Here is a 25467-nt window from a genome sequence, read left to right as displayed (position 1 = left end):
ATCCCCTCCTGCTCACCCCTGAAAAGAGCCAAGTCGTTTTTTAGATGTCCCTCAAAGCGCCCCCCCCCCCCACTTTTATACTTTTCATTATGTGACTCCATAGATGCACAGGATTGATCTCACCTCCCTGCTGCAGTGAGCGTCCAGGAGAACAGATGGGCACCCAGACTCCCTCCCGCTCTCCTCCACAGCCTGCTCCCAGGGCCTCAGGACAGGCGTGGTCCACGCCTCTTAGGAACATGGAGTCTCAGACCTCGCTCAGACCTGCCGGAGCAGAGCCTGCCTTTTACCAGGTCCCCGGGGCGTTAAAATGCACAGTCACGTTTGAGAAGCCTTATCAAGGGTGCCCGGAAAGCTAAGGTAGCTCTGCAGACTCCTGTACATGCCTCAAACATGCACCCAGCGTGCACCGGAACCGGGCCAACAAGCACCTGGAAGTTGTATCGCTGAAGAGAAGACGTCCGCTTGCTCTCGGCACCACGCCACGCTGCACCGGATCGCTCGCAGAAAGCCGGCTATTCAGGAAGGACTGGTGAGCTCCAGCCTGTTTCTATTAACTACTTCTCCCTGCTCCATCGCATGGCCCTCTTCTCCGTGTCCACTGGTGTCGGGGTTCCTGTGGAAGACTTGAGCCCCAAGTTCTCTCTGCATGTATGTACTAGGCATACAACCTGTCCATTAACAGTGCTAATTACACAAGACGGTCTTTGTTAGTTGACCACTATAACACCTTATGTGTTTAAGGTACTTTAATATTTGAAATAATTCTGTATTGCTTAAAGCACCGTGCAGTCCTAGAATCGTGACATCTTAGAGTTTTTGCATAACTCTTCAGGGAATTCCCCCTAAACACCCAACAACTGGCCCTCTTCCTTCTGCTTGAGTACTCCTAAAGACATGACACATGCCTACCTCCTCCTACATCAATCTCTTCTAGGTTTGAACAATTCTAAGTCGTAGAAGTTCTTTCTCGTGCTGGTTTAGACTTGGTCACCCATTGGTCTCTATCATGATTGTTCATTGCAGTTGTGAATTCTAGACCGATTTTCCTTAGCTGGTTCGTATAGTTCTTTTTGTTACGAGGAAAATTGGGAGCAGAGGCACAGAAATGTCATAGTAGGTTCCAAAGGCCCCCAGAAAGCTCGCAGAGAAACCAAGACTAGAAAGTATTTCCTTCTACGTAACTTACAGTCTGTTCACCGGACTGTCTGCCAAGAAACCCTGCTCTGTGACCAGCGCTGTGATAACACGCAAGGAAAACATCGGTTCCTGGGAAAGACCGTGGAGAGGGTGCGGTGAACACCCAGAAGCTGTCCCTCCCTTCGTGGGTCAGACATCTGGCCAGCAGCCCGGTGGGAGCTGCCGCCAGAATCCACCATGGGGATCTGAGCCGTTCCCACACGGAGACTGGCCTCTGGCAGCTGACAGTTTTCCTTTGTGCGAAGGGTGTTCCTGGCTCTCCATCAATTCCTCCCGCTCTGCACTCCTTTCCCGCCACCCCCGCACTCCACGCCCTGCTGCACACACCCTCCCACTCCCGCATCAACACAGCCCCTCCCTGGGGTGCATTCTGCACACACAGGCCCCCACACTTCCTCTGCCCACGCCCACAGGGCGCTGCGAGGCACCCCTCCTTCCCCCACCAGCCTCCTCACAGCCCTCAGTGCCCTATCTCTGCCCAGTTTCCTCCCCTCCTCACTATCTCTGCTTCATTGTGTGGTTTCCCTCCTGGCGCCTCGCTGGCCCGCCCCCCTCTGCGCCCTTTGCCTGGCCGGGAGCCTGGCACCGGCTCCTGTCCTGTACATTGGAATCCGAGCCGTCACCAGCCGGAAGGTAGTCAGCCTGCGTGTGCCTGCCTGTTCCTCACCCACAGCGAGGCCACCGCGGAGGGTGGGAAGGAGCTGGCAGTCAGTCCTATTTCTGGAAACGATAGAAACTCCTGTTCCCCAACCCCCCCCCCCCCTTTATTCCCAGGGGAACCAACAGAGGCGGCCTGAGGGTAGACACCGTCTTTCCTCCTTCCCTCTCACTCTGTTGCAGATTTCCCATCCCTTCTTCAGAGGCCCTGGCAGTGTGCTTGATGGAATCGCTCACATCCTGTCTAGATGACAGGTTACGCAGGGCTAGGGGATCCCACAGAGGACAGACAGGACAATGAAAGAGGGAGCCCAGCCCGTTTGGCTCAGTGGTTGCGGGTCAACCTATGAACCTGGTGGTCACAGTTCGATTCCCAGTCAGGGCACAGGCCCGGGTTGTGGGCTCCATCCCCAGTAGGGGAGGTGCAGGAGGCAGCCGATCCAAGATTCTCTCTCTTCACCGATGTTTCTCCCCCTCCCTCTCTCCCTTCTTCTCTGACATCAATAATATATATATATATATATATATATATATATATATATATATATATATATATATATATACTGAGTGGCCAGATTATTATGACCACCTGACATTTCTGACGTTTGTAGGCAAATTAGCTATAATTTTGCGCTGAAGTTGCTAGAGGGCCAGACCATTATAAACGTCTGAATAGCACAACATACCTAAGTATGTGGCTGATCAAGTTCATCTTATCATGTTGATGGCGTATCCCAATGGAGATGGCTTCTTCCAACAAGACAATGCACCATGCCACAGTGCTCGTATTGTGCAGGAGTGGTTTCAAGAACATGAGGGAGACTTTACTTTGCTTAGGTGGCCCCCACCATCACCAGATCTCAATCCAATTGAGCATTTGTGGGACGAAGTTAAAAGAGCCATCAGGCAGCTGGTTCCACAACCATCAAATCTCACAGAACTGGACAGCGCTATTCATCAGGCATGGTGTCAGATTCCTCGCATCACCTTTCAACATCTCGTGGAGTCAGTGCCAAGAAGAATCGCCGCAGTATCGAAGGCAAAAGGTGGCCCAACGAAGTACTGATGGGGTGGTCATAATAATCTGGCCACTCAGTGTATACACACACGCACATATATATGAGGGGAATAAGATTGATTATGTTTAACCAGAACTTTAGCTATTTTAAATATATGCTACTCCCCTGGAATCTACATACAGAAGCCATGTTGAAAAAAATGGGCAGTCCATGAAATAGAGAAGAGGATCAGTTCGTGTCCATGCTCTGCGATGGCACCGATGGCTTCCGTGGGAGTTGGAGGTGGTCTTCTTGGGCAAACGACTTGCCACCGTTGCCTGGGTTTCTCCTTTTTCTTTGGTGATGCAGATGGTAGTTTAGCTGAATAAATGTTAAGAACAATGGGGTGTATTTTTTTCTTTCCGTACTAAGAACACAAGAATGTTTCATAACAGCTGCTGTTTACATGAACTAAATATTAAGCAGAGCCTGCCACATTGCATTGGACATGAAATAAGCAAGATAGAAATTGTTTTTGTTCATTGACAATTTACCATCTGAAAAAGATTATATCGACGGGACAAAAGGATAGATGAATAAATAGCCAGAAACTCTGATCACTTCCTTTTCACATTAAAATGGAAAAAAATTGGTCTGGCATGGCTCAGTGGTTGAGCGTTGACCTATGAAACATGGTTCGATTCCTACCCATGTTGTGGGCTCGCTCCCCAGTAGGGGGCGTGCAGGAGGCAATCGATCAATGATTCGCTCTCATCATTGATATTTCTATTTCTTCCTCTCCCTTCCTTTCTGAAATCAATAAAAATATATATTTTTAAAAATGGAAAAATTTAGTGAGTCCCTGCTTTCCAAGGAATAGAGCCCTAGGTATAAATCTGTGCCCCGTACTCCTTTTCAACCCTTGTCTTCCATTTTCCCACCAGGGTAGGGGTCTACACACTGGACTCTTTGATGCGCACACCCAGCCTGTGCTTCCCCACCACCTCCAGGCAAGGGGCCGCCATCTCTCCAGGGTATTTCTCTCGGTGCCTGACCCGCTGAGCTAGGCTGACTTTTGTAGTTGCTGAATAAGCATTTGCTGAAGGGACGCCGTCTGAGGACAGGGCAGTCCTAATTGGGGCAGAATGAGAATCTGCAGAGCCCAGAGGGTAAAGAGAAGGAGTGTCCTGGGCTCTGCCTGCCAAGTGCCTGCTTTTTATATATTTTTTGCACATTGTATTATTTTCATTCTATATTCATAAATGCATACCACTGTAGGTTTACATTAATATAAACTCACATTTAAGTCCATTATATAAATGTGTGTTTCAACTCGGGTTTTTTTTTTAATCTTTATTGTTGAGAATATTACATGGGTCCTCCTTTTCCCCCTCCCCGTGAACCTCTTCCAGCCGCTCCCGTCCTCCCCCGCCCCCAGGGCCTGCTTTCCATAAAGCCGTTGCCCTCTAAGCACGCCTGCCCCTCCACACTGTGCGTCCGTTGCCATAGCGCCCAGCAGTGTTAATGTATATTATGGCCCGAGGATGTGCTTATTCAGCCTCACGTGGCAGGCTTCACAGAACTTCGGGTTGGGTTTTACCAGAACTTAACAGGGTGCTGTCACCACACATATCCAAAACACACAGCAAACAAGTCGGCACAGCATGAGTCGAGGCCAGAGCCAGACCCCCCCATAGGTTAGTTAACTCCCCCCATCCAGTACGCTGTAGAAATACTGTGTTCAGGGGTGTATAAGCATTCACGTTTCATTCATTTTTTCCTCGTAGGGAGCCATCCATCTGTCCCTCCCACATCTCTCATCCTCTTAATGCTTGGCTGCCTTGTGTTGTTTCCTGTGTTATTTTATATCAGATTTACTAGCATCAGGACTCCCTTCCATCAGCAAGCCTAGGAAGTCTGTGCTAGTGCTAGAAATCATTATTTCCAACCATTTGGTTCAGATAACAAGAGTTCCACGGGAATAAATACAACCTGATTAAACAAGTTGTCAATAAGTTTTCATGGCCATGAGCATTATAAAAAAACTAGGGGCCCAGTGCACAAATTTGTGCATCTTGAAAGGAACTGTGGGCTGTGAGGCTGTGGTGGGCACAGTGGCAGGTCTCGTCCCATCCTCCACACCCCCACCCACTGCGGCCCCCAGTCCCCTGTCTGCTGGCAGCCCCGCTCCCACTGCTGCTCCCACATGCTGACAGCACCAGCCCCACTCGCACCCACTGACAGTGCAGGCCGATTGGGGCTGGTGCCAGCAGCGGGGCGCAAGAGGGGTTGGCGCCATCAGTGGGTGTGAGCGGTGGCGGCTGCCCTGATCACCCCTCAGGAGCAGGGGGAGGTGGAGAAGCCCTCAGGGGTGATCGGGGCCAGCAGCCACCGCTTGCACCCACTGATGGTGCTGAGTGATTGGGACCGGCGCTGGCCACCGGCAGCAGGTACAAGCACCGGCAGTAGGTGTGTGTGACCATGGTGCGTGGGAGCAAAGAATTTTCAGTAACCACCAGAGGCTCGCCCCGATGACAGTGACCGGTGCCCCACCTTGGTCTGGTGCCCCCACTCACCTGCTCCACCATCCCGCCATGGCCGAGACCCACCATGTTCCCTGCGCGCCCCTTGGTGGTCAGCGCACATCATAGCGACTGGTTGTTGGGTTCCACCGTTTGGTCTATTTGCATATTAGGGCTTTATATATATATAGATAAATCAGAAACTCTTCACCGTAATTGTGAGTACAAGTTCCTAAAATTCACAGGTGATCTTGAATATTCTTTTTAACCACTAATTTCAATTTCTGCCTTTCTTTTAACCAACACTTTTTGAAAATCAGATTCATGTAAGAGCAATTTTAATTCAATCTCATCTGACCACTTCATAGAATGAGTGAGAGACACCAACCAGCTGTGAAAAGGCTGATAAGAGAACAATGAAAGAGAAGAAAGGCTTTTGAATGCTTCTCAAACTGGATAGTCAGGTCAGGAACAGATGAGAGCTCAAAAAAATTTAACTGTTTTTTTTTTTAAAAAAACCTTTAGTAATTCTAAGTTTAGTAATTTTTTAAAGTTTAGAAAAAAGAAATTATTGTATTACACCGGTCATGGCACCTACCCAAGTTGCTGGTCAATCCCCAGTGGGTCCCCAGTTGTGGCACGTGTGGGAGGCAACGGATCCATGTTTCACTCTCACATCAATATTTCTCTCTCTCTCTCTCTCTCTCTCTCTCTCTCTCTCTCTCTCTCTCTCTCTCTTCCCTCTCCCTTCCTCTTTCTCTGAAATCAAGAAAAAGAAAAAGCATGTCCTCAGGTGAGGATTAAAAAATAAAAATAAATAATGACAGTTTGGCAGGGTGGGGACTGGGCTGGAGTGGGAGAGGAGGAAATGTTTGCTGGGGATGGTGGGAGGCTGACATTCTGGAGCCACTGTAAAGAGACAGAGTCCAGAAAGGAGCTGTCTAGAGCTGGGGGTGGAGCGGGGGTGAATGGTGGCGAGGTTGGGGTGACAGCTAAGGGGTATGGAATTTTCGTTTTCGAGGGAATGAAAATATTCGAAAATCAATTGGCGTGATGGATACACAACTCTGAATGTACTAAAAGCCATTGAGTTGTAACTTTAAATGGTTGAATTGTATGGTATGTGAATTCTATCTTCGTAAAATTGTTAAAAGAGAGACAGAGGCAGTAACATTGGGTTTGAGAAGTTACTCAATCTCATCTAACTCATTCTATTCTGACTCATTCGACTCCAATTTTGAAACCATGTTTTCCCTTTCATAAGCATATAAATCTTACCTGTTCTCAGGTAGATTCAAGCCAAGACCAGTGTAAAGGTACTTGAGTTCATGAGGTTACTTCTGGGAACAAGCAGGGGCTTGAGTAGCAAGCACCTGTGCTTTGACCCAATTTGTGTTTATCTTGCAATAAGTTTGAGAAAATAAAGATCTTGTTGCAGGAATAAATGTGAAGTTCATAAAGAAAATTCATGCAGTGATGTAAATAATCTATAATAATAAAAGCATAATATGCTAATTAGACCGGACGACCTTCCGGACGAAGCCGGGGCTGTGAGGGAAGCCCAGGTCCTGGGTGCTGGAGGGAAGCCAGGGTCCCAGGTGCCATAGGGAAGCCGGGGCCAGCAGCCAGGGGAAGGAAGGCCTACTCTTGCACGAATTTCGTGCATTGGGCCACTAGTAAAAAATAATGCCATAAACTTTCAAAGACGAGGGGAAAAAATAAAGAAGGGAAGAATCACAGCAGGTGTGGATCCCAGCTCTGCAACTTTCTAGCTGGATGTTAAGTAAAACACTAACCCTTCTGGGCTTTGTTTTTCTCCTCTGTAAGACGGAGGCTTCCTGATATGCAAGGTTGTTCTGAAGATTAGAGGTAATGTATACAAATGCCTGGCACATAGAGGACCCTGAATTAACCCTAGTAATTATTATCATACAGGGCATGTTATTTTATCTGTCCTGGAAATGCCTGCAGCAGTCAGGGTCGGCAAGGTTATGCTGAGGTAACAAAGAATACCACAGTCTCAGTGGCTTAAAAAAATGCCAACCCCAATATTTATTTTTTACTCCATTTTCCTACTCCTCATAGGTCAGCTTAGGGCCCCGCTTGTGCCTTCCTTATTCTAGGACTCATTTAGAGAGCTTGGATGGTCCAGAACACTTCAGATCACAGGGCAGAGGGAATAAAGAATGTGGCAAATCCCACACGGATTCTTAAAATGTGTGCCTGACATGGACACGTTGCACTGCCTCCACGCTCCAGCTGAAGCTAGTTACATGGCCACGTCTGTCTTCACGGGAGCAGGAATTACATTTTCTAACATGTGCATAGGAGATAATAAAAGAGATTATTTGTCAACAGCCCTAGTGATTGCTACGTAACTCCTGAGGGAAATATTTTTTATTTTAAAACAAGACATCTGTGGCCCAGGGCGAATAAGTACTTGCCTCCTATATAGGTAGGAAATGGCAAAATAAGAGATTCAAACCCAAGTCTGTGTTGTCTCCTGATCATTCCAGTGAGACCTGGAAACTGAAACTGTTCTACCCACAAAGCCATGTGAATATGTCTCCCTCTCCACAGTTATAGAAAAAAATTGCATATTTTCTTTGGGAACAAACTGGTACTGCCTTCTCAGAAACCAATTTAGAATAAAAACATTAAGAATCATAAACTGTTCACACACCCTTTGACCCAAGAAATCTAGTTCTGGGAATTTATCCGAAGGGAATCATCCCAAGAAGATGAAAAACTTACACTCATGAAAGGATCTATTGTGACACTGTTTATGATAGTGTAGAACTGGAAAGAATCTCCATTTTTGACAAAAGGGAGAGTTAAAGAATGTATTGATTATATACTCAATGAGTTATTATAGTTATCCTTGATGATAAAAGGCTAATATGTAAAATATCCCCTCGACCGGGAGTTTAACCAGGAGTTTGACCAGGGGGCAGGGCCAGCTGGCGAACTGCCCACGGCCACTACCCCCGGTCAGCCCGGCCAGCCTGGCCCAATTGGCCTTGATCAGGGCAGGCCGGCCGGACACCGCCTGTGCACGAATTCATGCACTGGGCTTCTAGTCTATATATAAAAGAGTAATATGCTAAGTGTCCCTCCTACCATCTGACCGGACGCTATGACATGCACTGACCACCAGGGGGAAGACACTCAATGCAGGAGTTGTAGAGCTGCAGTGACTTGGCAGTGGTGGTTCTCGGGTGATGCACCCCAAAACCAGAGAGGAGGGAGCCTGATTCTTCGTGGGGCCATGTGATTCCACCTTCAGTCATGGGTTATGTTGTTGCTGGGGCACTGTTGTTCCTGAAGCTGATTTACTGCACACGTGCATCTGTGTTCCACACCCTGTATGACAGCAAAATTGCAGAGTGCCCTCTCACACTCCGGGTCCCCTTGGGGGATGTTGGAGAGCAGGTTTTGGCCCAATCCCTGCAGGCCAGGCTGAGGAACCCCACCTGCTGGAGGGACCCCGCTCACTCCGCAGACGCCGGGGAGGGACCGTGGGAGGTTGGCTCCAGGGCATGTCCAGCCCGTCTTGCCCAGTCCCGCCCCGCCGGCCACCTTCTAATTAATTTCCTTTCATTGTGCACGAATCCATGCACCGGGTCACTGGTAACTTTATAATTAGGAAGACTATGTAGTAACATGAAAACAGCCTTTTGCTATAATGTTAAGTAAAAAGCACAATGCAACTGTTCTCACTATAAAGCAGCTGTGTGATCAATTTGTGTGACGAAGGCTAACACACCCCATATTTGTTCTGCCCTTTTTCCTTTTAGTGATCGAGCCCGTGTCCAGGTTAAGCGGCAGGGACAGCGAGCATGGACCACACTTCCCAGCCTTCCTGAATCCAGGTATTGTCATGTGACCAGGTTCATATATCTTAAACTTAAGTGAAAGATATATGAACAGCTAACACTTGTTGAGCACTTAGTATTTCCACACACGATTCTAAGTGTATTTACATGTATTACCCGTGTTCACTCATTTACTCCTCTCAAGTCCTGTTAGCTACACTGCCTTAATCATGAATCATCAAATCTAACAAAACATATAATCAAGACTTCAAATAATGAATTTGCTCATTGGTCTTCCTTAATGCTTCTGTCAGCCTTTTTAGCCGTGTAGATAAAATAACTAGTTGACAGATTGATTTTGTTTGAAATGAATTACACGGCAGTTACTAAAACAGATTGTAAAGACTGCTGTTCACAGAGCAATTCATTCTTCTCTCAATCAGTGCAACTCCCATTCTAAGCTGGACATACTGCCACCTAGCCACAAGACCACAGCATGGAACCACCTATGCAGCTACATGGGCTGTGACTAAGTTCCTCACAGTGAGACCTAAATGGGAATAGGATGGTGACTTCTGGGCCATCTCCCTAGAGAAGAAGGGCTCACCCTTCTCCTGCTCCTCCATCCTGCTCTCTGGGGAGTGGGTGTGCTGGCTTGCATTCCCTGAGCTGAGACTCACGCCTTAGCAGTGTAAAGAGCAGCAGCTGAAAGCTGTGGCATCGTCCGTGAGAAGCCACTGCTAGCCTCGGGCTAGCTCTCTCCAGACTTCTTTTCACAGGAAAGAGTAATGACCTGTTTAAACTACTATCTTGAGGTCTCTGTTAAGTTACTAGTAGCTGAACTTAATCCAAACTCATATGTAAATAAATCTAAGCTCACGTACTTCCCATTCAGACGTGTGGGACATCAAAATGTCACATAAAGACTTTAATTTAACTTCTCTTGTAAATGTCATAAGGAAGTAACTGAAGAAGACTTTACTTCAATGGCTATCGATTCTTATAATGGGTTTGTAGGCATCTGTTTAAGGCAGTGTTTCCCAGCCTTTCTTATGACGGAGCACAAGAAAAACAATCGTTGTACAGTACCCTGCAAACTGTGGCCCTTGGTCAGAGGCTGCGGATCCGGGCTGTTTGCCTGTTCCAAGAAATGGGGGGCTCAATGCCTCAGTCCCCCCCCCCCCTAACCTGTTCACCGCAGCCCAGCTCTAAGGGCATTCCACAACTGGTGGGCTGCTTCCGGTTACTAGCAGATAAAATTCGAATCCAGAACCCACTCAATAATCATTACGGCTTGAGAAAGGCCAAGTGAGCAAACTGTGCCTTGTACTTCATTGTTGAAAAAATGCACTCATTGAATGGTTAGTCGGATTACATGTTTCTTATTTCGCATAGAGTATTTTTTAGATGACTTCGTTATTCACATGTACACTGAGCATGCTTTTCGTACCCAAGGTGTAATGAAAGGGTCTTGTGAATCAGGGACAGAGAGGGTTTCAAACAATGAGACGTTACCACTGAAAACTAGTGCCTGGCTTTATTTGTAAGAGGGAAAAGGGAACTTTTATTGATCATTTTCAATCTACCAGAAGCTTCCAAAGTGTGTTTTTTCATGACCTCTTTATTTTAAAGATTAGGGACCTACAAGCAGCAGGACTAACATTCAAAGGCCTTCCTATGTGTCTACATGCCTGGATTTATTCCTTCGAATTCATCTACAAAACCCAGAGGTTTCATAGTGCGTGTGCCATCGACTCCACTCCTGCTCCCACAGAGACAACCACTGTCGAGCTTTGCCCTTTAGCTTTCGGGTGGTTCCCCCATGTCTCAGAAATAACATGCCTACGTTGTCGTTTTCCTTTCTAGAGTTGTTCACATTTCATTTAAGTTTAGAGGCCAAAATATATCTCTTCAAAGCCGTAAAGAGAAGGAGCAGCCCCGTTCCCTGCACAGCCTAGGAGCGCGAGCTCATTGCCATTCCCCAGAGCAACATGCTCGACGAGGCGGGCTATGCCTTCTGGTCTTTATCGCCACACTTCTACCTGCTATGTCGTGATTTTTCAAGGTTCTACATTGTATCTAGAAAGATACGGATTTAGTCTCTCATGTGCTCCTCTTCTTCTCCCCGTATAGTTCTACCACGTTTTTCTCTGATCACTATTCAGTGTTTGCATAATTAAGTAAATATCATTTAAGGCTGAGGCTTGTAATGTACTATGATTACGTTGAGTTTCTTGGTACATAATTGCTTTCCCTGGCATTGATAATTTTCTTATTTTATTTGTATGCTCACTTTGCTATTGACCTGTCAAAAATTAATTACCCATTCTTTTCCAGAAATGTAAATCTCTCGGCACATCCTGCCAGGCCCAAGGTCACACGTCCTGGGACGGCCACAGCCAGGGAGAGGGGATGTATTAGTCTGCTAGGGCTGCCACAGCAAAATACCCCGACTGGGCGACTTAAACAACAGACACTTATTTTCTTTTCTCACAATTCTGCGTGCTGGACGTCCAGGACCAGGCTGCCAGCAGTTGGTTTTCTAGTGGGGCCTCTCTCCTTGGCTTGCAGATGGCCACCTTCTGGCTGTGACCTCACGTGGCCTTTTCTCTGTGGATGCACGCCGCTGGCGTTTCTTCCTTTTCTTATAAGGACACCCACCACAGCGGATCACTGCTCTACCCTGCGGGCCTCATGTTAACTTCGTCACCTCTTTGAAGGCCTCAGTCCCAAATCAAGGCTAAAGGGGCTAAAAGCCTGGCCATCCTGGCCTGTCGTGGGACAATTCTGAAGAGCCACCCAGCTTCAGTGTTCCCTGTGGACTTGGCTGAAAAGGTCCCTGGGCCTTGAATCACAGTCCCACTTCTTCCTTCTATGAGTGCTGGTCCCAAGGGCATGCCCCGTAAACATTCTGAGCTCAACTCTGCCTCAGGGTCTGCTTCCTGGGGAACCCAGCCCGTGACAGTGTTGGTTCTGACTCACTAAACTGATTCCATAGCCCCCTGATCATAACTGATTTCATGCCCCACAGTTTGAAAGACACGGGCCTCGAGGTTCGTTGGCTGGTTAACGAACAGCGCTTTGGTTGTGTGGCAGGGGAGGGAGCACAGGCCTCCAACCATTACCTTGTAGACTCCCAGCTCCTCGAGCTGTTCACACCCCAGGCCTTGTCCATGGCTTCTATGAGGCCCAGTTTCTCGGATGCTCCGGCCTTTCCCACTGTGTATCTCCAGGAAATCATCGTCCCACTGCCCGTCCTTCTGGGGCGTAGCCTGGCTGCTGACTTTCTGTGCCTGGGGGCACAAGACCAGCTGGCTATCCCGTCTATAAGCTTTCAATTTATCTCATGCTTTGCAACCCACCCCCTCACCCCGCCTTTGTCTTATTTCCAGTACCCCCCATTGTTCTATTCTTTTTCCATCAGATATTTGTTGCTACCTCTCAGCCATCGTAACCCCTGTCTTGGCCTCTCCTGGGAGGAGCTATATACCTATGCTCATTCCACCATCTTTAGCTAGAGGCCAGCAACTAGAAATGTCATGGCCATCCTAGCACCACTGTCACTGCGGAATGGACAGGAAGTGCTCTAAGAGGAAATGTGATTGACGAGAGAAAGTGGCAAATGCATAGGCGAGCAGAGCCAGCATGACGGAAATTCGACGAAAAGAGTATTTCTCTTCAACATAAAGAGTAAGATGCTGGTGATAAAAACAATACGATGGGCCCTCGGGTCAGTGCTGACGACAGAAATGACCCGGATAGGAAGCAGTTTCCCAGTCGTGGACTCAGCGCCCTCCACGGGAGGCCTGGCGCTCCTCCTCCCGGAGATGAACGAGGAGGAGAGGAGGTCCCAGCCTCCCTGCGGCTCTCACCTCGGTTATAAAACAGAGGAAGCCACAGGAACACACACACACACACACACACACACACACACACACACACACACACACACACAGAGCCGTGCGCTCCTTACCGCCCAGCGCTCTGCTCCTGTTTCCCCGGGAAGCTCTGCTCCTGTTTCCCGGGAAGCCCTGCTCCTGTTTCCCGGGAAGCCCTGCTCCTGTTTCCCGGGAAGCTCTGCTCCTGTTTCCCGGGAAGCTCTGCTCCTGTTTCCCCGGGAAGCTCTGCTCCTGTTTCCCCGGGAAGCTCTGCTCCTGTTTCCCGGGAAGCTCTGCTCCTGTTTCCCCGGGAAGCTCTGCTCCTGTTTCCTCGGGAAGCTCTGCTCCTGTTTCCCCGGGAAGCTCTGCTCCTGTTTCCCGGGAAGCCCTGCTCCTGTTTCCCCGGGAAGCTCTGCTCCTGTTTCCCGGGAAGCCCTGCTCCTGTTTCCCCGGGAAGCCCTGCTCCTGTCTCCCCGGGAAGCCCTGCTCCTCTTTCCCCGGGAAGCCCTGCTCCTGTTTCCCCAGGAAGCCCTGCTCCTGTTTCCCGGGAAGCCCTGCTCCTGTTTCCCCGGGAAGCCCTGCTCCTGTTTCCCGGGAAGCCCTGCTCCTGTTTCCCCGGGAAGCTCTGCTCCTGTTTCCCCGGGAAGCTCTGCTCCTGTTTCCTCGGGAAGCTCTGCTCCTGTTTCCCGGGAAGCCCTGCTCCTGTTTCCCCGGGAAGCTCTGCTCCTGTTTCCCCGGGAAGCTCTGCTCCTGTTTCCTTGGGAAGCGTGGATTCATGTTGCCGAGCAGACTCCGCTCCCATGACGTGGCACATAGTCTGAGCTCCTTGAAAAGGTCAGAGCAGTTGCCACGAATGGGAAGGGACTCCAGCAATACCTTTCGAATGCTTCACACTTGAAGCATTGAGAAGGTTCCGGAATTGCTCTCTAGTGCTGCAATGTTGACATGGCAGCATCAAGGTGAGGGTGCTGGGGGAAGAAGACCTTTCTGGTGGCCTTAAAGCACACACACCAGCAGCAGAGGCTGGCCTCCCCACTCCACCTGGGCCTCCCCACCTTGCCCGGGGCCTCCCCACCTCACCTGGGCCTCCCCACCTCACCCGGGGCCTCCCCACCTCACCTGGGCCTCCCCACCTCGCCTGTGCCTCCCCACCTCGCCTGGGCCTCCCCACCTCGCCTGGGCCTTCCCACCTCGCCTGGGCCTCCCCACCTCGCCTGGGCCTTCCCACCTCACCTGGGCCTCCCCACCTCGCCTGGGCCTTCCCACCTCACCTGGGCCTTCCCCCTCACCTGGGCCTTCCCCCTCACCTGGGCCTCCCCACCTCGCCTGGGCCTTCCCACCTTACCTGGGCCTCCCCACCTCACCTGGGCCTTCCCACCTCACCTGGGCCTTCCCCCTCACCTGGGCCTTCCCACCTCACCTGGGCCTTCCCCCTCACCTGGGCCTTCCCCCTCACCTGGGCCTTCCCACCTCACCTGGGCCTTCCCCCTCACCTGGGCCTCCCCACCTCGCCTGGGGCCTTCCCACCTCACCTGGGCCTCCCCACCTCGCCCGGGGCCTCCCCACTTTGCCCCGGGCCTTCCCACAGCGGGGAGCCTGGCAGGGTTTGCCCTTACCCCTGAGTCGGCTCTGGAGTTGCTCCCTCTTAATTCACAGCCAGTGGCTCTTGGCAGGCAGCCTGCTGGTTCCAGACGCTGTCACTCACATCACCGACCCAGTGAGCCATGGTCTCGGTGCCCACAGACACTCCGCCATGTGAGTTTTTTCCGTTTGGACAAAAGGTAAGGGCATCTGTTTTCCCTGAAAAAAGTTGCAACACTCAGAAAAGTGCACACACACGTTGGTACAGTTTTCGAAAATAGAAAATCCACTTACTGTGTATGGGGGAGTTTTGAAAACATAATCTAATAATAAAAGATCTGCTTATCAGCTGCTCATTTGGGCTAGAGCTTGTTAATGAAACACACACCCCACAATGGTCATTGGAACAATTATTTCTTCCCTCCCTAAGCCACTATTGTTCTTCGGCTGCGAAGCAGTGGGAGTGTGAATATGTCTGTCTGTGTGGAGGAGGGCAGATGAGTGAGTGGATTTGTGGGAGGACAAAGCGGAGAGTGGAGAGTGGGCGCCAGGTCACGGAGTGTGCGCGTGGGAGGAGGCTGGGCCGTGAGTCAGCCGGAGTGGGAGGCAGGTATGTGTGGGTGACGAGTGGGCCCGAGGAGAAAACAGTACAGAGCCACTTTGCAAATGTGAAGGTTTTAAGAAGATAGCCACAGAACCATACAAAAGAGCATCAGAAAATAATTCATTAGCGCCTCTAATTTTAAAAAGCAAAGGTTTCCGATAATGCCATCTTACAGAGAGCTGTTTTGAACTTTTAAAACTATGCTTTTTAAGAATTACTTTTCAATAAAAAAAAAAAAAGAATGACTTTTGTGTCATGGAGGCTGGTAATTGGTGGTGACCCTGCCACTGTCGCTGATGAAGACAGTGTGTGTGTAGTTTGAAGGATGGTCTCTGAGTCGCCGCCATGAACAAGATTGGCCACGGCCGGCAGGGAGCTGAGCTGAGGACTCCTGGTTGAGGTGCATTAATGTCCCAGGGAGAACGGGGCCTTTCCTTTCCCTGCTGCCAAAAGCATCGTGTTCTTCCTTTTGTAACTATAAATGCGATTTTTAAAAGCTGAACCTGATGCAGAGGCTCACTTAACATCAGGGTAAAATGGGGCCCCAGATCATGATGAACAACCACGGGTACCAACGGATGAACTGCGACGCAGAGGCAAGGGGGGAGGAGCCCACGGATGGGTGAATGAGTGACCCCGCCATCGGGGCCAGGGACCTCCCTGCACTCAGGGGTCCTCCCCGCTGACCCCCCAGGTGTGTGTGGGCAGTGCAGCCACTGGGACACAATCCTGCCAGCTCCGCTTCCTGGGCTGAGTTCTGGGTGGGAGGAGCCCAAATACCAGTTTCCCTGCTCCCGGCTGGCGTTAAGCACTGAAATACTGTATTTGTGTGGGCACACTATTATTAGTTCAGTATTTTCGAAAATCAGAAATCTGAATCACTCCTGTGAAAGGCATGCAGAGAACGCGTACACCGCATAAGTATTTCCCGTGGGCCAGGGTGGGGCGCGTTAAGAAGCATTTTAATGTGATTGACCGGAAGAGGCGCCTGCCCCCCCCCTTTGCTCTGGGTGGGGATTCTCTCTGCTTCCGTCATCCTCTTGCAGCCGCCCTTCTCTCCTCCACAATTCATTTCAAGCAGCGCCTTCACCAGTCACCCAAGACGCGGGAGCAGGGAATCCCTGCCTTGAGCCTCCACCCTCTCGGATAGAAAGCGCCTGAGGGCAAAGTGGACGCATAATGAATGTGTTGAAGCCTGAACCCCAGGACCTCAAAATGTGCCTCTCTTTAGAGGCAGGGCCTTTAAAGGAGCAATGAAGTGAAAATGAGGTGTATGGGTGTGCCTTCGTCAGCCGGATTGGTGTTACAAGAAGAGATTAGGGCGGTCGCACACAGAGGGAGACCAGGTGAGGACACGGAAGAAGTGGGCCGTCTGCCAGCCCAGGAGAGGCCTCCGAGGAAACAGCCGCTACAACAGCGGTTCTCAACCTTCCTAAGGCCGAGACCCTTTAACACAGCTCCCCATGTTGTGGTGACCCCCAATTTCATTGTGACAAATTGAACATAATGAAAGCACAGTGATTAATCACAAAAAACAATATGTAATTATATATGTGTTTTCCGATGGTCTTAGGCGACCCCGGGGAAAGGGTCGTTCGACCCCCAAAGGGGCTGCAACCTACAGGTTGAGAACCGCTGCTCTACAACCTTCAGGACATCAACTCCTGCATAAGCCCCCCGGTCTGCGGCCCTTTGTGACGGCAGCCCTAGCAAACGAATACTCACGGGCTTCAGGGTCCTGCCTGGCTGTCTTCTCCTGGGCCTTATTCCACTCACTCGGGCATCCTTTCATTCCCATCCTCTGGCTTCAATCAGGACCCAGATCTTGCCCACATCCCCTCCCTACGCTCCAACTCGCCCACCCACGTACCTCTGAGATGTCTTGCATGTGCTTTCACATCACTTCCGTGCAGAATTCATCATTTTTCTTTCTCAGCTCATATTTTTGTTTTCCTGTTTTTAGGAAATAGAATGGATAATCACTCACGCCAGATGCCCCCAAACCACTTTCATGGGCAGCTGGAAACCACTGCCTTGCTTCAAACCCTAATCATCCTGACCTGTCTGCTGTCTCTCTCCCACCACCCTTCCTCCATGCTGCCACCAAAGCAATATTTTAAAAATATATTTCTTTATTGATTTCAGAGAGGAAGGGAGAGGGAGAGAGAGAGCTAGAAACATCAATGATGACAGAGAATCATTGATCGGCTGCCTCCTGCACACCCCCTACTCAGGATAGAGCCCACAACCGGGGCATATACCCTGACTGGGAATCGAACCCTGACCTCCTGGGTCATAGGTTGGTGCTCAACCACTGAGCCACTCCGGCTGGGCCAAAACAATTTTTTTAAAAAATTTTAAATGCAGCCCTAGCTGGTTTGACTCAGTGGATAGAGCTGTGGCCTGTGGACTGAAGGGTCCTGGATTCGAATTTGATCAAGGGCACTTGCCGAGGTTTCGGTTCAATCTCCAGTAGGGGGCTTGCAGGAGGCAGCCGATCAATGAGTTTCACTCATCATTGATGTTTCTATCTCTCTCACCCTCTCCCTTCCTCTCTGAAATCAATAAAAATATATTTTTTTAAAATTTTCTTTAAAAAAAAATGTTTTAAGTGCAATCCCTCAGGGGTTGTGCAACCAATTTAGTGGATTGCATTTTCCCAGATGAACTAGACCAGCGTGGGAAATAAAGGCTTCAGTCTCCATTGGCGTCGATGGCTGAAGCCAAGAAGTCAAGAGAAGGCGGAGACTCAGAAGGGCAGCGCTGGAGGACTTGGGAGAGAGCAGCGCGAGGAGCAGCTTACTGTGGGTGTTGCTGTAAGAACGTCTTCCTAACTCATTAGGCTGTGCATTTATTTTGTATTGTCTTCTAAACTGTTTACGTTACAATAGGTATGATTAAAAGTAACAAAAAATATTTCACATAAGTGGTAGCTATCGCAGCAAAGGGAGAATGTCAGCAAGGTTCTCTCATGCGTGTTATTCAAGATTGATGAAGCACTTAAAGGAGCATTTCCAGATCAGTAGACCGAGCAAAGCGAAAGAGGAAAACGGGAAAAGGAGGTGAGGGACCGGGTGGGATGGGAGGCAGGAAGAGGAACCTCTTAACCCTAAAACAAATCCAACAAATACTATGTGAGCCGTTTAGGTGAGCCGTTTTTTTAAAATATAAAGTAGGCTTAGATTTTACACAGAGGAATAAATCTCTATAAAGCCCCAGTCATTGGGAGGGTCTGGCCTTTGAAACTCAGAACCTGAACATTTCCTGGACCTGTTCTAGCCAGACTTTCATTATTGCTGAGACAAGTTCAGAGCCTTAAATGTTTAGATGGATTATTTTAAACATCATTGTTAGGCGATGATGTTTAAGTGAAAATAGAAACGGGAAAAAAAGGCGGGGGAGGGGGGGGACAGACCAGCCTATTTGAACCTGCATTTCCAGGGACACGCCCGCATGTGGTCAGGGCAGGCAGATTCTAACCTGCAAAACGCATGCCTGACAGGGAGCCGCCTTCCGCCCGCTCCTGCTTGCTCCGGTCTCAATGGCTTCCCTTGCCCATCATTCCAAGGGGCAAGTGACCTGGTTCGCACTCACAGGAGGCCGCCCCGATTAGTCACTGCCATTCTGCTCTGCCCTCCCTTTCCTCTAGGATTCCCATCATCCCCGCCTCCCGCTGTAAGGCCCTCCTTTGTCTGCCGCTCCTCCTCGTTCATGATTAGAATAGAACGTATGCTATTTAGGGAACCGAATCCTCTAGGATAAAGGTGCGTTATAGATCTACTAAACAAGATCTATAGAAGGCAGAATACATATTTGATATAGAAGCAGCTCCCATGTTGAGTCCATGTGTAAATTTTGAAAAAGAAAACACACTTAACAAAGTTTAGAATGACAAATAAAACTCATTTATCGCCCTAACCAGTTTGGCTCAGTGGATGGAGTGTCAGTCTGTGGACTGAAAGGTCCCAGGTTCTATTCTGGTCAAGGGCATGTACCTTGGTTGCAGGCACATCCCCAGTAGGAGGTGTGCAGGAGGCAGCTGGTCGATGTTTCTCTCTCATCGATGTTTCTAGCTCTCTATCCCTCTCCCGTCCTCTCTGTAAAAATGCAATAAAATACATTTAAAAAACAACTCACTTTTCAAGGCAGCATAAAACTTCAGATTACCATTTTCAGACCTATGACAGCTCTGTGAGCAGTCCAGCATATCACAGCGCCCTGGCCAGTGTGGCTCAGTGAGTGTTGCCCCAAGCAGAGAGCTTGCTGGTTTGATTTCTGGTCAGGGCACCTGCCTGGGTTGTGGGCTCAATCCCCAGTAGGGGACGTGCAGGAGGCAGCCAATCCATGTTTCTCTCCCTCTCCTTTTCTCTCTCTAAAATCAATTAAAGAATACATAATATACTTTATATATACATATATATAGACACACACATAGACCAATAGATAGATAGATAATATACATACGTCACTTAGTGTTTTCTTCCTGTCTATTTCTATTCCAGTTTTTTCTTCTATGAAACTTCCCTCTCACTGTAGAGGCTGACACCCACTCCGCCCCAGTTCTCCAGGGCCAGCGCTAGTCACTTGCCAATGGGAGCAGCAAGAGAGTTAGTCTGCTGAGGGGGTGACGGCGAGCGTCTCAGAATGGCTTTCCGTCCCTGTTCAAGGGGCGATGGAAGGGGAGCCACTGCCCGCCTTTGGTCACAGTGGTGTGAGGACACAGCCTCAGAGCAGTGGCCGGAGGGGACGCTCACAGACAAAAGCCAACAAGCCCAGCGTGGTGGAGTAGAGAGCTGAGACTGCGCAGGCCTCCGCGGCTGGCAGCCGGCCCGGCTTCCTTCCCCCTGACGCCAGAAGCGTCTTCCTCGTTTAGGACACTTTTAGCTGGAAATTCTGTTACTTGTCGTGGGAAACATCCCAACACATGCTCTGATGACTCAGGCAGACTTCTGGGCCTGTCCTGTGGGCAGGGCTCTAATCACAGCAAACACATGTCAGGGGGGAGGGGAAGAGGGAGTTACTGAAATGAACTAAGTCACAACTATTTTTCATCTAAGGCTTTGCTTAATATAAGCAAAAATATATCTAATTTCAGGCAGAAAGACTTTAGAGGCAAAATATGATTAACAACATTAGCAAAAATTAAAAGTATATTAGTTGAATTATTTACACTTTCCACACCTCATACATAATCTCTGTTCAAACATGACTAATCTAGAAATTATGATTTTTGTTGTTAAAACAGTTCAGAACAGATAGACTTGTGTCAGTTTTCTTCATTCAAATAGAATACTGTTTTTATTATAAATAAAACCTTATAAATTTCCCAACAGTTGCTTATACTTTCTTTCCATTCCCAAGATCAATAATAACCTCCTGGAAAGCGAAGGGAGTCAAACCTCTGCACAACACTCCAAGCATTCTTGGATGCAGCCAGATACCGAACAGAATGGACGGCATGCTGGAAACAGAAGTCACTGAGATCTGACAGAGCGAGAGAGCGAGAGGTGGGGGCAGGAGGGGGGCATACCAGCAGAGGAACAAAGTAGGAGACTTATCTTTATCCTCCATCTCCCAGGCCCACATGCCCCCTTTTAGAAAATACTTGAGTTCTTTCCAAAAATACATGAAAGGAAATAGACTGAAGAGTTTTCTGGATGGACTGTGGCACTGGGGCCATTCTGAAGTACGTGATCAGGAACTGAAAGCAAGAGGTGGAAACCCCTGTTTTAGCTGAATGGAAGGGCTCCTGATTCACACACAAATCTTTTCCATTGCCCGTAAATGACTAAAACACACACATTAAAAAAAAAAAACAATTAAAGAATTTCATAAAAAGGTTATCTGCAGTTTATAGCTTTCCCTGAAAGAAAAGAAAACACTTTCAAATATAATTATCTTACTATAAACTGTTTTAATAAAACTTAATCCCATGTGTGGGGGGGGAGAGGGGAGCCAGCTTACGGTAGATGGTTGAGAATAACCGATTGAGAAACCATGTTTCCTGAGGGTGTGTTGGCTGCAAAGGAGACAGTGGCAGAAGCTCCTTAGGGACAGAGCGATGTGGAATTGGAGGGGGTCCAGGCAGGAGACAGACGAGGGCCCCAACGCCGGGAAAAAGCATTTACAGTGGGAATTGTATAAAGGAAGAAATGATGGCATGTAGCGCCTGGAATCTTTATGGCATTGGCAGGTATCATTGCAGCAACAGACCAAATCTTTATGAAAGAACCAAAAGTAGTAGAACTTAGACTATTTTAAGGCATTTAATTAAATGCTCTCCCTACCTAGAAACCAAGTGAGAGCTCCTAAAGAACTTCTGACACGAGCTAAACTTTACTTCTGATTCATAACGACTGGTTGTAATCCCATGGCAGTCACGGAAGAGTAATTGGTTATGAAGAGCAAGAACTCTAGAAATAAAAAATGCAGAGGCTGAAAATGGGTTTGTAATCCTTTTCACACCAGGTGGAAATGGTTAAATGGAAATAAAGCACTTAGGTCATTAAAATAATAAAAAGGAAGCTCTTTATTATACATCGGTCTTATTTTCAATAAAAACATGTCATATTACAGCCATATGAATTACTTTAAAATGCACACTCAGTATTTTAGTTGGGATTACAACCTTGTCTAAAACGCTACTTACTGTCAAGCATAAAACTTGTGAAACTCAAAGTTTTTGAGTCACTTGGGTAAATTTAAGGCACATTGTGGGCTGCCGCCCAGAGGGACTGAGCCGGTCTCTGGAGGGTATGCCTTGGAGTCTGCGTGTCCGATGCTGTACGTGTACTTATTACCCACACTGCCGGCATTCTGGGGAGAATGCGGACTCCACTAGCTAGAGCTCAGGTCCCCCAAGCATCAGAGCTTCATTCTGCCTTGGACATGGACCTGGGGTGTTTACCAGAAGCCCACAGCAACATCTGTAGGCACAGTGGGCAACTGCTTCAAAAGAAATGAATGTTGTCCTTTTCCCTCACCCCTTTTGGTGTGAAATGTATGGGCTGGTATTCACATCCAGTTACAATTGTCTTATGTCAGTTTAATGGTGAGCCCAACTACAGCGTTCTCACCCTACTGACACCTGGTGGGCAAACTCTTTTTTTGTTTTCTAGTGGAACCATGGAGAGCAAGTCTGCATAATGTCCTAGACCAGTGGTCGGCAAACTGTGGCTGGCGAGCCACATGCAGCTCTTTGGCCCCGTGAATGTGGCCACGAAGTTTCAATCGCACTGTACGTGCCCGCCCGCACGTGGTATTTTGTGGAAGAGCCACACTCAAGGGGCTGCGGTTTGCCGACCACTGTGACCCTAGGAGGCTTCCAACAACAGTTTTGCAGGTGCCCTGTGTACATGGGGTTTGGTTGAGTTTAGTTAGTTTAGTTCATGTCCTAGAAAGAGACAGACAGATGCTGGTGTCCCCTAAGGACAGTAGACTGCAATCATCGGCGTGTTAATCCCATCTGCTTCTCCAGAGAAGGCAGCAATGTTCCATGAGGATGTCAAAGGACCAACACGTCTCCCTAAATCTGGCCGCACTCCTGATTCTGTCTTCCGTGTTTTTCCTTCTGGCTGGTGTCTTCGTCACCACAAGAAGCTTAGGCAGGGTGCTCACCTGTTCACACCTTTAACACACAGTACTGGCCAAGTACTCTAACGCTCTTTGTACAGTTGTGATTTTATTTTATTTTACTAGAGGCCCGGTGCACGATGGGGCCAGAGGGGGCGGGGAGGGCGGCTGCGGGGAGGGGCCTTGGGTGGTTGGCCCGCCCCACTTCCTGGTCGAACTCTGGGTTAAACTCCTGGTGGAGGGGACAATTTGCATATTAGCTTTTTATTATATAGGGTTTCTTTCTTTATTTATTTTTGTATTCTCCAAAAAAATAGAGTAAAAAATAAAAACTCGTTGTACAGTTGTGCCCTGACTTTGAAATAAGACGCTGCTGCCGAAACCGGTTTGGCTCAGTGGATAGAGCGTCGGCTTGCGGACTGAAGGGTCCCAGGTTCGATTCCGGTCAAGGGCATGTACCTTGGTTGCGGGCACATCCCCAGTGGGGAGTGTGCAGGAGGCAGCTGGTCGATGTTTCTCTCTCATCGATGTTTCTAACTCTCTATCTCTCTCCTTTCCTCTCTGTAAAAACTCAATAAAATATATTTAAAAAAAAAAAAAAGAAATAAGACGCTGCTAAAGAGTAAGTGTAGTGTCTTCTAAACTATGTACTATTGTGGTGCTAACACATTTTATTTGGGAAAAATAAAAATAATGATCAGGCTTACGTTTGGGTGGAGTATGTGCACAAGTCAAATGTCTCATCCAGAATTCTTCAGTGCCAAGGAAGGTAGATTATTACGGAAACACCACAGCCTCAGCAGGTGAAAACGAACTCTTGCATCTAAACACTGGGTAGGAAAAGTTCCACGTCAGCCGCCTATGGCTGTATAACAAATTACTCCTAATCTTCGCAATGAGAACAATACGCACCTACTGTCTTACATGTTTTGAGCGTCAGGAATGTAGGGGCAGCTTAACGAGGGGGTTCTGGCTCAGGGCCTCTCCAAGGTCGTAATCACAATGGCAGCCAGTGCGGAACCGCCTGGGAGTTCTATTGGGAAGATCTGCTTACTCCCAGAGGTCTCTCCACAGGGCTTGTCATAACATGGTAGCTGGCTTCCCCCAGTACCAGTGACAGAGAGAGAGAGAGAGAGAGAGAGAGAGAGAGAGAGAGAGAGAGAGAGAGAGAGAGAGAGAGAGCCCAAGCTAGAAGCCACAGTCTTTTTATAACCTAACCTTGGAAGTGGCATCTCATCACTTCTGCCATCACTGTGGGTTGGAAACAAGTCCCTATTTCCAGCCCACACGGAAAGGGAGGGGTGGATGACAGAAGGGCCTGAGCACCAGGAAACAGAGGGGATCACGGAGGCCATCCTGGAGGCCGCCTGCTACAGACTTCTTGACCGCAGACATTTTTAAGTGTTGAGTCTGTTGTTCATCACTGTGAGTATCTAATGGGGGAAGACAGTCAGCTGCATTTCCCAGCTGTGTGATCTGGGATTTCCTCGTTCTGCCAACTGACCTCCGGGCCAAGGACTTGCTGCGCACGACAGTCCCTAGGCAGCCAGGGAGTCGGTGTGGAATGCAGAGCCCCAGGCTCCACCTTAGACCCACTGGACTCATGGGAAGATTCTTTGTTGCAGAGTCTGCTTTATCTGGTATCAATATAGCCACTCAACTTTCTTGTTTTTGTTTGCTTTTTCTTGTTTTTGTTTTTTTGGGGTTTTTTTTTGGGGGGGGGGCGTGCGGGGAGGAAGGAGAGAGAGAAACGGATTTGTTGCTCCACTTCATTCATGTTTTCATTGGTTTCTTCCTTTCTGTGCCCTGACCGGGCCTGAACCCGAAACCGTGGCGTATCCGGATGGTGCCCTCAGCCAACTGAGCCACCCGGCCAGGGCCCCACTCACCTTTCTTTTGATTGGTATTTGGAATATGTTTTTCTTCCTTTTCTTTGTAATCCATATAAGTATATCTTTACACTTAAGGTGTATTTCTAATAAATAGTATATAAATAAGTTTTTCCAATATGACAATGTTTGCCTTTTAATTCGGGTTTTGAGACTTTTCTATTTAATGTAATTATTGATATGATTGGATTAAAACCTGCCATCTTTTGTTCTCTATTTGTTCATTCTTTCTCCCTATATTCTTGCCTTCTTTTAGATTTTTTATTGTTTTATTTCCACTTTCCATAGCACTGTTGCCAGTGAATGTCATAGCTTCTTTTGGCGAGGAGCGGGTTTTTGGTGTTTGTTATGGGGTGCGACCACATTAGTTACAGAGAAACAGAATTTCCGGAGGATGAGGCCCAGAAACCAGGATTTTAAAAAGATGCCCAGGTGATTCTAATGTGCAGCCAAGGTTGAGAACCACTGCAATAGAACATCCAGCACTTTCCAGGTGTGTCCTCTCAGGATTGTGGTCTCCACTGATTGGCCGGCACCAGGGCACGGGGTCATTATCCAACGCAGCTGGTCCTGGGGGCAGCTGGGCTGGTTTTGCTGCTTTTCTGGGCCTGGAGCTAAAACACAACTGAGGCCGAGATGTCGTCTCCAGGGGGAATAGATCAGGGGGTCCAGACCTCAGGCCCAGGGATCTGCAAGGGGAGGAAAGGTCACCCTGGGGGCGAGGTCCGCCCCTCCAACCGACTGTCCATTG

General features: G+C 48.6%; 2 long non-coding RNA genes across 2 annotated transcripts; one reads left to right on the top strand and one right to left on the bottom strand.

Annotated features, from left to right (window-relative positions):
• The first annotated feature begins 409 nt into the window (after positions 1-409).
• Positions 410-22028, top strand: LOC118661609. The gene is made up of 4 exons (XR_004969382.1): positions 410-532; positions 9175-9249; positions 17919-18071; positions 20617-22028. It is a non-coding gene; the product is annotated as an uncharacterized LOC118661609 (long non-coding RNA).
• Positions 3001-20159, bottom strand: LOC118661608. The gene is made up of 4 exons (XR_004969381.1): positions 19720-20159; positions 17126-17208; positions 14687-14870; positions 3001-3236 (listed from the first exon to the last, which is right to left on the bottom strand). It is a non-coding gene; the product is annotated as an uncharacterized LOC118661608 (long non-coding RNA).
• Positions 22029-25467: the final 3439 nt, after the last annotated feature.

The sequence above is a fragment of the Myotis myotis genome, unplaced genomic scaffold, assembly GCF_014108235.1.
Source record: "Myotis myotis isolate mMyoMyo1 unplaced genomic scaffold, mMyoMyo1.p scaffold_m19_p_8, whole genome shotgun sequence".
In the NCBI taxonomy this organism is placed as follows: domain Eukaryota; kingdom Metazoa; phylum Chordata; class Mammalia; order Chiroptera; family Vespertilionidae; genus Myotis; species Myotis myotis.
This window is presented reverse-complemented; position numbering and strand designations above follow the sequence as displayed.